This window comes from Panthera pardus, unplaced genomic scaffold, assembly GCF_024362965.1.
Source record: "Panthera pardus isolate Hobbes unplaced genomic scaffold, ASM2436296v1 HiC_scaffold_8, whole genome shotgun sequence".
In the NCBI taxonomy this organism is placed as follows: Eukaryota; Metazoa; Chordata; class Mammalia; order Carnivora; family Felidae; genus Panthera; species Panthera pardus.
This window is the reverse complement of record NW_026527013.1, coordinates 88959561-88971354: the sequence shown is the minus strand read 5'-3', so window position 1 is coordinate 88971354 and position 11794 is coordinate 88959561. Positions and strand designations below refer to the sequence as shown.

Below are 11794 nucleotides of genomic sequence, written 5' to 3'. Positions count from 1 at the left end.
GGGTGGCCGTGGGTCCGAAGTGGGATGCGCAACTCCAGGAGCTAAGGAACCGTCGTGGGACCGAGAAGGCGCTCCGGAGCGGACGAGGTGGGCGCGCGGGGGACCAGACAGGGAATCTGTGCGCTTAGGTGCGGACGGCCTGTGCGCGCCGCGCCGGGGACAGCGTGGCGGCGGGGGCGCGGTCCCACCTCCCAGCTGCCGCCGCCAGAGCCTCCTCGGCCAGAGCCTCCCGCCGCCAACACCGCGCAAAGTTTTCCGCCGGAGACGCTCCCGGGAACTTCACTCTGTCCCTCGCTCCCTCCGCGGCCAAGGCGGCAGAGAGCGCGTCGAGACGTGACCTGCAGCTTCCGCCGGCTGCAGGTTCATTGGGAGACGCGATGGTGGGGAGCGTCCGGGGAGGACTTGACCAAGGGCTTCCACACTCTCGCTCCCCCCTCCTCCCCGCTTTTCCCCTTGGGCTGGGAGGGGGAGGGGACGGGGAGACCGTGGCGTTTGTTTGTTTTGTGGCTTCGGGAGAGGGATGGGCGATGCCTTTTGCCTTGCGAAGGAATCGTGACGCTCCGTCTGAGGGAAGCGCGCATCCTTCTTACCCTGAGGGTAAAGTTGGGGTCAGACACCAGCCACGAAGCTGGCTGGCTGGGAAATGCTGGTTATTGCAAAACGCACTCAGGCTGGAGCGGGGCATCCCTTGGTAGCCTCGGCTTGGCTCGGAGTTGGCTCCTGCTGGGAATTTAACGCAGTGACTCTACCCCCTCCCCGACCCCGGGTGTCCCCTCCTGGCCCCCGGCCGGCCCGCCCCGAGTCGACGCGTTAATGGGCTGCCCTGGCAGAGCCAGGGCTGTTTTCGGCACTGGCAGATTCTCCTTCCCTGGCGGCTTGTGTTCAGCCTCGTGGGCTGAGTCGTGCTTCCGTCCCAGCGCGGAGGGGACTTGACAGGAGGAGGAGACGGTGCGCTCTCGCCGGCGAGCTGAAATCCGAGGGATTGGACGCGCGTCGCGCGCCCTGCAGCTGGGGCCATTGAGGTCCCAAATTCCTTGTTACAGAGATCGGAGTTCAAAAGGCGAACTTTTCGCCGTGTAGCCCGGAGTGAAACGAGGACTTCACCAAAGCCCCTCCCACCCTTCCTTAGCTTGTCAGTGCCGTTTGCTCTAGCGAAAGAAGGTGGGGCGGGGGGGGGGGGGGCTTGAAGTCTCAAGTTTAGCGGCGAAGTCTTCTCTTCCTGTGTTTGTGGGGGAGGCCCTAATGGGGAGGAAAGTGTCGAGGGGGGAGTGGAGAAGGGATGAGACCCCCTCCTGCGTCTGGTGCTGCTGTTGCGTAACCATGGCAACCGCCTTGGCGCGAGTGGTCAGAGCCTTATGGGTTCCTCACGTGGAAGGAAAAATGTGGAGGGTGGGGAAGGGAGAGAGCCGCATGTCATCACTCCAGTGTTGCCTTCGCTTCTCCTGCTGTACCGAGGCCAGATATCGAGGAGATGAGCAGGAAGGGTTGGGGTTGGAAGTGCGCAGCCCCAGCGGGGAGTTGCTTTAATTCTGTCCAGCCTTGAAGTCGTTGAGGCTCCTCCCAGCAGCTAAAACTGGCCAGAGGAGTCACCGCTGACAAGCTCCAAAGTGACAGTCCAGGTCAGGGAGATGGGAAAAGACCTTGGCCCTTGGAAGAGAAAGGCCAGGAAATACAGGAAGGTGATGTGGGAAGAGATAAGAATAGGGTCAAGAGGTAGCTGAGGGACAATAAAGCGGTACTGATTTGGATTGCCAACATTTCAAATGGAATTTGCCCATTTATGAAATGGAAAATTGGTGGAGATGGGAAGGGACATTTATCAAACACTTGCTGCATTGTAGGTGCTTAATACATTATCACGATTAATATTCCCAACAATACCACTCAGTGTCATTCTTCTTTGTTTTTAGTTGACAAGAAAGCAAAGACACGGGATTAGAAATGGGTGGTGTCCCATTTTGGTTTTTGCAATTCTTTTTTTTTTTTTTTAATTTGTTTTTTTTTTTTAACGTTTTTATTTATTTTTGAGACAGAGAGAGACAGAGCATGAACGGGGGAGGGGCAGAGAGAGAGGGAGACACAGAATCGGAAGCAGGCTCCAGGCTCTGAGCCATCAGCCCAGAGCCTGACTCGGGGCTCGAACTCACGGACTGCGAGATCATGACCTGAGCCGAAGTCGGACGCTTAACCAACTGAGCCACCCAGGCGCCCTGGTTTTCGCAATTCTAACAGACAATCCTCATCCTTAAATACTTAAAAATGGAATCGATGGTTAGGGGAGTAGACAAAGCAGTTATTTTCATCTCAAAAATGAGAATAAGGAGATCTAGAAGTGTTAATTGGTATGTCCAAATATAAACCAGTAAGGGGCAGGCCTGAATCTGGACCTGTTTTCCCGTCATGTGGCTCACCTTTCAGGGACTTCAGGAAGCTTTCAGTCATCACTTAGGTCATCACTTAGAGGCCCTTTCTAAGATCACTTTGATACTGCATCTGTATATGATCATTTACTAGGGAAGAACACCTAAGAATTTAAATGGAATCCATTATTGAGGATTGGTATGGACCACATCAAATGTGTAGGCCGAGAATCGTATGCATGTGATATTAATAATCTATATTTACACAGGTCTTATTGTACCTTTTAGGAATTATTGAGTGGCTTTCGTAATAATTGGAAAGAAAAGATGAAAACAAAGAAACATATTTTGTCAAATAGTAACCCCATGGCTGTATTGAGAAAATTTCCTGAGATTAATGGAGATTTCCTTAGTCTATTTATTGCTTTCATGACCTGAATACCTAAAAACTTACTTCATATTTTGGCACCACTGTTTCACCTTTGTAAAAATCTGCTGTCTGTCCGTTTAGGAGAAGTAATGATGTGACTCCTGTTACCTTCCTGTCTCTCTGAGAGGGGGAGGTCAGTGAAAAGCATCTGACAGTGCAAAATGTTTTGGAATTATCAGGAAACCATAATCAATACCAGCAGAAACTAAGGGTACAAGGTAGAGAAAAAATTATGTGGCTTTTATTTTACCTTCTTGCAGAATTGCCTTTATGGGTGAATCTTAGTTAATAAATTTGCTTTATATTTTTACATGGGAAAATACACAAAGATAAATTGAATTTTTCATTTCTGCGTGTGTGTGTAGGGCTGGTAAGGGTAGGAGTAGGAATTATTTTCGGTAGCAGGGAAGGTCAGGAATATAAACAATTACAAAGACAGAGGAAGCCCATGTACTGTTTCCAATGACAGGCTAACAGATCGACTGTAGGTCTGAACTTGAGTCATGGAGCTGAATTGCTCTCACATTATTTCTTTTCCAAAAGTAGGAAATGCATTGTTTGGGGTTGGGGTTAAAGTAAGTCAGGAAGTTTCAGAGTACCTCATTTTTATTCTTCATACTGTGATCTCATTCCGTTACATGAGCATGTGTTAACCATAAAAAGCCTTATCACAGACCTGAAGAAGTTTCTGAAGATGTCTTCTGGAATTGGTAGGTATCTCTGTGGACCAGTATTTGTATACTGCTTGTACAGAGCTACTGGATTAAGTCATCACCATTTTTATTAAGTATTTGCAACATCAACTTTTCAGTCTCAAAGAAAGAAATATTCCAATTGGTGTTGGCTTCATAAACACTAGTATGTCTTCAGATGGTTTTTTTATGGCTTCATTATTTTGAGAAAAACAAATGTGACTCTGAACTTTATTGTTCCGTCTGGGAAATATAATGGTGTGCTGACATATGTTCTTTGGGAAGCATTCTTGTCAATTAATACATGATTTATTTCATGAATAAGAGTAACCATAGCTCCATTTTGAAAAATTATTATTCTTTCCATAAATACCTGGAGCTAAACAAATTACTTCAATAAAACAGCATTTCAGCACTCAATAACATATTCCTTGAAAGAAAAAAAAGAAATGTCCACATTTGTAAAATAAATAGGAATAATAGTAATAATGATTGACCATAGACAAAATTGTTAATCAGTTTCTTCCTACCTCAAAATTTGGTTAAAAAATACTCCACTAATAGAGGAAACCTTGGCCCAAATCCTTTTTTATTTGTATATCTTCATCATACTTTTAAAGCTAATATTCTGAGTTTTTAGTAATGTGTTTACCTCTTTACTTTTGTTGTTTATGATTGTTGACTAGATCATAAGAACTTTGGAGGAAGGAAGTGACTAACTTTTTATACCTTCAGGTTAGTACAATGCTAAACATATTCAGATGCTTAGCACATACTGAAGTCTGATTGTGTATCTACACAGTCAATGCAGTGATTTTGAATCGCTTTACTGCCTACAAAAGATCAGATTAAAGGTCTTTGCTATTATACTTTACTTTTGCTGAGATTTTTAGGAAGGACACTTTCATCTTACAGCTGAGTTTTACCCCGTCACCGAAAAAGGTGGTGAGATGCTGAGTGTATTATCCTAGTACATAATGTACAGAAGTGGTGTAATGATTGTGTGAAACAGGTATATGAGAATACTTAATAAACTGTTGCATGCTATGAAAAGTTATTATTTCATTTTAAATTTTTTGTGTGTTTTTTAGAAGGACCCAGTTAACACATGAGAATCTACATCATCTGTGTCCATATTAGTTCACCTTAACTTTGTACCTAAATAATAATTAAAATGAAGGACGTAGCTAAAGCAAAATTCACTATGAATAGGAAATACACTGATAAGCAACTATAACAGTTTTGAAATGATTTTGAAATTTAATAATAATGAGATATACTCAAATAATTACACAATTATAGGGGCGCCTGGGTGGTTCAGTCAGTTGAGCGTGTTACGCTTGATTTCAGCTCAGGTCATGATCCAGGGGTCATGGATGGAGTCCTGCATTGGGCTCCATGCTAAGCATGGAGCCTGCTTAAGATTCTCTCTCTCTTTCCCTCTGTCCTTCTCCCTCTGCTCGTGCTCTCTATCTTTAAAATAAAATTAAAATAATTAGACAATTACAAATATAAATTATTAAAAACAGGGGCACCTGGGTGGCTCCGTCGGTTAAGTGTCTGACCTCGGCTCAGGTCGTGATCTAATGGTTTGTGAGTTCAAGCCCCACATCGGGCTCTGTGCTGACAGCTCAGAGCCTGGATCCTGCTTCAGATTCTGTGTCTCCTCCTCTCTCTGACCCTCCCCACTTACACTCTGTCTCTGTCTTTCAAAAATAAATAAACACTGGGGGCGCCTGGGTGGCTCGGTCGGTTAAGCGTCCGACTTCGGCTCAGGTCATGATCTCACGGTCCATGAGTTCGAGCCCTGCGTCGGGCTCTGTGCTGACAGCTCAGAGCCTGGAGCCTGTTTCAGATTCTGTGTCTCCCTCTCTCTCTGACCCTCCCCCGTTCATGCTCTGTCTCTCTCTGTCTCAAAAATAAATAAACGTTAAAAAAAAAAATTAAAAAAAAAATAAACACTGAAAAAAATGTAAAATTATTAAAAACAGATAGTTAAGTGCTTCAAGAAGCTCGAATATACAATGAAACATACTGTTCATACTTAGATTTTACTCTATCTTCTTTAATATTTGATCATTCATATCCATGTTAATAATATTTAATAATTTCTAATGTCATGAGTTGCGAGCCAGGCTATCTTTAACAATGAGTTTGCTCATTGTTTTACAAAGCTCAACAAGCTACAAGTATTACCCTCCCATAGAAATGTATAAAATAAACCAAGAATTAGGTGACTAGAAGAGTCTGCATTTATCTGAATCTATCTTCTTTTTAAAGATGCAATGTCTTCTTCAGAAATTAGGAATAACATGTCCCTTGTTTCTTCTATAGGTAATTTAACATGATAACTTAAACATTTTATATCTACAAAGCAGAGAGTCAGGTAATTGTTAAATAATTGTAAATCTGATGTAACAAAAATAAGACACCAGTATTTTTATTTTTTTATGTGTATTTATTTTTGAGAGAGAGAGAAAGAGAGAGAGACAGGGCATGAGTGGGGGAGGGGCAGAGAGAGGCAGAGAGAGGCAGAGACACAGAATCCAAAGCAGGCTCCAAGCTGTCAGCACAGAACCTGATGCGAGCCTCAAACCCATGAACCCTGAGATCATGACCTGAGCTGAAGTAGGACACCTAACTGACTGAGCCACCCAGGTGCCCTGACCCCAGTATTTTTAAAACTGGTGGTTAATAGTGTTTTCTATTAGTGAGTTTTACTAGCAAACCATAGGAAAAATGGAAACATTTGCTATGTTTTCCTAATTAAATAGAATTAAACATCATTAAATGGTGCTATTCCTACTAAGAACAAAGTCAATAAAATAATCAAAAATGTCCAAATTACTGATCATCTTAAAAAGAAATATAATACTCTTGCTTTCATGACAAAGAAATAAAATGGTGTAGGTATATGAAGGTGTCATTATTAACCTACCATCAGATAAATGTCCGATTTATTTTATTTTTTTTACTAACTGTGCATTTTACTAGGTCTCCTCTTTAATTAATATTCTGCATATCTTAAATAGCTTTTAAGGATGTTGGTGTCATATTTGGTCCAAACATGAGCCTACATAACCGATACCTAATTAATGAGTTAAACATCAGTAGTTTCAGACATACTACATTAGCAGAAATTAGACTAATAGGATTGCTCAGTAGATATTGTCTGGAGTTGCCTTAGTGAAGAGGCAGAGAAGTAGTGTAATCCATACATTTATTATCAGCTTGTATGAGTTGCTTAAAAGTGTCCAAAGTACCATCTTAAGTTGCTTAAGTAGTTTTGTAGAAGCCTTTTTTTACACATTATGTTGGCAGCTGAACTCATGCCTGAAGATGCCATAATCTCAGATTACATTTAAGTAGTCTGGTTTTCATGATAGAATGTATAAGATCAGTGAGACTTTTATTCCCACTCTTTGTTTTTTACTTGGGTTTTGGTGTTTGTTACTGCTGTTGCTTTTGGATAAATGTTTCCTCTTCATATCTGAATTGATTGTTCTATGAAAGAAAGAAGTGAATACTATTCTTATTTGGAGACATGCTTTCAATTTTGAAATATAACTTCATTTCAAAGATATTTAGAACTCGGAATTCTCAGTTTACTTTGAATGCTAAATACTGGGTCAATAGAAATTGATACTAATTGGAGGTTTTTTTTTTCATGTTTGTTTGTTTGTTTACTTATTTATTTAGAGAGGGAGAAAGAGAGCATACACAGGGTAGGGACAGAGAGAGAGGGAGAGGGAGAATCCTAAGCAGGCTCCACACTGTCAGAGCAGAGCCAGACGTGGGGTTCTATCTCACAGACTGTGAGATCATGACCTGAGCTGAAACCAAATATTGGACACTTAACCAACTGAGCCACCCAGGTGCCCCACTAATTTGAGTTTTCTTGTTGAAAGGGGGTGCATTTTTTTTGTAGATCTTTTATATTTATAATAATGATTTTCGGGGTGCCTGGGTGGCTCAGTCGGTTGAGCATCTGACGTCGGCTCAGGTCATGATCTCGCGGTCTGTGAGTTCGAGCCCCGCGTCGGGCTCTGTGCTGACAGCTCAGAGCCTGGAGCCTACTTCGGATTCTGTGTCTCCCTCTCTTTCTGCGCCTCCCCCGCTCATGCTCTGTCTCTCTCTCTGTCAAAAATAAATACACATTACAAAAAAATTACAATAATGATTTTCATCACAGATACAGTTCCTGATCATTACTGAAAAACTAGAAAATATAGTATGCATAGAGATGTGTTAGTAAAAATGTATTCATAAACCTACAAACATATATGTGAATTCTTAGCTTAAACATGAAATTTATTTAAAAAATAAATTTTATATGTGACAGTGCCTAGATCTTGTTTTCTAATACCATCCTCCAATAAAAGGAACCAGAGATTCTTGGAGATATGGCTGATTCAAAGGCTGGGGCAGGAAATCTATACCACCAACCTGGAGCTTCCTGTAGTACCAAAAAATAAAGAAGTGCTCAACATACACCCCACTGCCACTGCCATTGACACATACACACAATGATTGGATATGTCAGAAAGACACAGAAGCCAATTGAAGGAGCTCGCAGTGGCCAAAGCTGGAATAGTTTGAGCAAAAAAATGAAGTTGTACTGAGTATAACCCCAAATGTAAAATAACTATGCACGAGAGCGTGCTAATATAAATGATTGAATACATTAACAAATGGAGAAGAGACAAAGCTCCCGTGCAGAATTTCAAATAATGTATGTAGATACTCTGTTCTCAAGGAGGGGAGCCTAACTCCCTACTTCCGAGGTGTAAGCTGAGAATGGTCTTTTCCTCCAAACAGTACAGTATGGAAAGGGGGAAAATGGTATTATACAGAGGTTCAGCAAGCTTGACAAACAGTATCTTGGTCAGGTGATCAAGGTCAACATCAGTCATGAAGCCAGTTGTTAGTACATGCTCTTGATATGATGAGATGAAAAGGACACTTTACCTCTGCAATCTCTCTCCCCAAAACCCTAACTCCAGTAGAACCATGAAAAAAACATCAGACAAATTCCAGTAGAGGGACAGTCTACAATACACTTCGCTGATACTCCTCAAACTGTCAAGATCATCAAAACCAGAGAAAATCTGAGAATCTGTCACAGGCAGGAAGAAGGAAGCCAAAGAGATAGGGATTCAATGTAATGTGATATCCTGGATGGGATCCGTGAAAAGAAAAAGAAGATTAGGCAAACATGAAGGAAATTAGAATCAACTATGGGCTTTAGTTCATATATTAGTATTGGTTCATTAATTGTAACGAATGTCCATACTAATGTAAGATGTAAATTAAAAAAAAAATAGGGGAACCTATTATAGGGTGTGTGTTTAGGGGACCTCAGTACTATCTTCTCAATGTTTTTGTAAATCTAAAACTATTCTGAAACTGAAGTCTATTTTTAAAAATTATATTTGAAAGCATATAGATTAATCATGGTGAGAAATTCTGTAGGAGGTGAACTGTTCCCTCGTCAGCAAGGTTAATGTCATTCAGTTAAATGCTTACTTTGTTCCCCTAGTTCAAGGTACCACTATTCTGCCTTTTGAGGGGGAAGAGTGGTAAATATAGATATTATTATACTAAACACATATTTTGAATTAGCTCTTCTCATAATCACTTTTTTGAAAGAAAATGTGGTATCTGGATTACTAAAAAATGTCCCCATCGCTATTATTATAGGTTCTCATGAAAACAAATCTGTGTATTATCATGTCCTGTAAATCAATCTTAAATATTAAAAGAGAAGACAAACTTTTTTTCTACTGTCCTTGCTACTTTTATGGATATTGACAAGGTCCATCTCCTGTGCCAGTTCTAGATGATGATTATGCTTCCAGAATTCTTGCCAAAATGGCTCAATGATTATTTATTCTTTTTACCCCTCTTTGAATATCAAGGACACCTACTGCATTAAGTATGTTAAATATTATTCCCTACCAAATATTATATTTAATACACATATCATTCCTATTTTGAAAATTGTAAATATACCTAGAAGGCCATTATGTCCCCTAAAAAACCCCCTAGAAGCTGAGACTTAACCCGTGTTCCAACTAATGTAGAGTGGGGAGGAAATACAGGCTGCCATTTCCCTTTACGTGTGTGTGTCTGTATTTTCACTGTGTGTCTTCTCATTTTTTATAGATGCTTTTTCCCTCTCTCTATAAATCACACATTATTCCTTCTCTTCCTTGTGTGGCAAATTGTTTCACATTTTTAAAAAATCTAAGTTGTACTGTCTTGGACTAGTCTCTTTTACAGTTGGACTAAAGTCCTTGTGTTTTACTTATCTAAGCTTTCATAGTGGTGTCTTATTTTTTATTGTTACCTCATATTTACAATTATTTAACAGTTATCTGACTCTGTGCTTTATAGTTAACTATAGTTTCTGCTGAATTTGTGTTCTAGTGTGGCAATTGTTGAAAAGTTTAGCTTTGCGCTTTTTTTTTCTTTCTGTTTTTAGTTTGTATGAGTCATAGCATAAAAAACACATTTGAAGAACTTGTTCAGGATAAGTCATGGAAACCAATTCCAGAATATGTGACTAAAGGGCCTCTTTTTTGGTATGACCCCACTGAATTTCCTGAAATAATGAAAGCGTCTGAAAAAGACCCAGATCAATATGACTAATATGCTCTGGGTTCTCACTGGAGTCTTAGATTCAGGGTTTTCATTTTTGTTACACAAAATAATTGAATACATTTCTAAAAAAAAGAGAGATCCTGCCTATGGTAATTTAACCCAAACAAGAGGAATGAAGAAATCTAATAGTCTGACCAAAACCTTTTAAAATGCATACCAGAGACTATCATGTTGTCTCCTTTTTCACTTCCTATCAGTGTACTTTCAAGTTCTTGTTGACTTGTGAGTACATAATTATAACTAGAGTACATTTTTTTTAAAAAGATCTTTGTAAAGAAAAGTAATCATCTCAAGTTTTCTCAACTTTGAGATTTGACCCTGTATTAGATGACAACATCTTTAGATAGTGCGAATGTACACTTAGTAATTTTATTGTTGACATGTATTCTGATTCAAAGTTCACCCTGTTGGCCACACTAGGGTCTGACTTATAGCTTCACGTATTTCCTTATCATAATTGAATTAGTGTGTTATAAGTTGCTCTCCAAGCCGGATGGTAGAAGGTTAAAGAAGCCACACCATTCTGTCTGCAGAAGTAAGTATTTGCATGATGACATAGCGTAAGATGTTATTTATGACATTCAAATGGGAAGTTAATACCAATCAACTTTTGAAGTTAAGACTTTTATCACCTGTAAAGAAGCTGTTCAAAAGCATTTATGCTGGCTATACAGATGAGAGCCCAACATTTCCCTTTCTTTGGCTTGATTCACATTTCACAGAGCCGTGGGGATTGTTGTCTTAGACTGCACTGTGATGAGGTTTGGCAGAGAGTATTCATTGTTCAGGTTTTAAAAAGGGCAAGTTTTTGGCAGGAATAACTTGCACAGAAAAGAAATGCTATGCTTACACATGTGCACTCAATAAACCCTTCAGAGAGCTTGGGCTAAGAAATTGTGGATTCCTCACTCCACCCTACACCCCTATCTCTGTATGTTGACTGTTTAGAACCCTTTTGTTGTGTCACTATCATATAGACCTTTTCATTTCACAAGAAATGGTACTTTTGACTCCTATTTCAAAAGTTATTAGAGTACCGTGAGTGGTTATTTCATATCCTGTGCACTTTCACTTGAGATTTATTAAAAATAACAATTGCATTGAGATCTGCTTTTCCCTCATATTTATCAGTCGTCACACAACCATCATCTCCATGATAGCCAATCATCCTTTCTATGTATTGGTGACCCTTGGTTATTTCTGATAATCCGAAATGAAGATATAGTTTCCCCTTTTTCTTTTACTTTATTGCATTCAAGCCGTGTTGAAAGTGTCTGTGCTGTAAGCAGTTAACGTATTAGGACAAGCAAAACCGAAAAGTCTTGTAAATACCCCAACTCAATAAGCAGGGCAAACCAGCGTCAACCTCATGGGCCTACATTCTCCATACTCTTTCCTTTGTGGGTCTTTGACTGCTCTGATTTCTCCTTTCCCTTGGGATAATTATGCCTTTTACTGCCGCCACCTCTCCTGGCCTCTAGCTGATGCCCATTCTCCTTGCTACCTTTACGTATGTCCTCTAAGTCTTGCCTGAAAAAGTGCTTTTCACTCAAATGCTACCCACCGGTCCTTAAGATCTTTTCCAGTCCCCAGTAACTATTAACTATTACCCTCTCTCTAACTTCTAGGATCACAAGACTAAGTTTCTC

General features: G+C 40.4%; 1 protein-coding gene across 2 annotated transcripts in view; it reads left to right on the top strand.

The window, feature by feature from the left end:
• Positions 1 to 230: 230 nt before the first annotated feature.
• The window catches only part of SEMA3D (semaphorin 3D), a 198111-nt gene continuing 186547 nt past the window's right edge, over positions 231 to 11794 (top strand). Inside the window, exon 1 of one of the 2 annotated variants that reach the window (XM_019443165.2) lies at positions 231 to 380. The gene's annotated coding sequence lies outside the window, so the exon portion shown is untranslated. The remainder of the gene's footprint in view (positions 381 to 11794) is intronic. The other variant, XM_019443166.2, reaches the window with a different exon arrangement.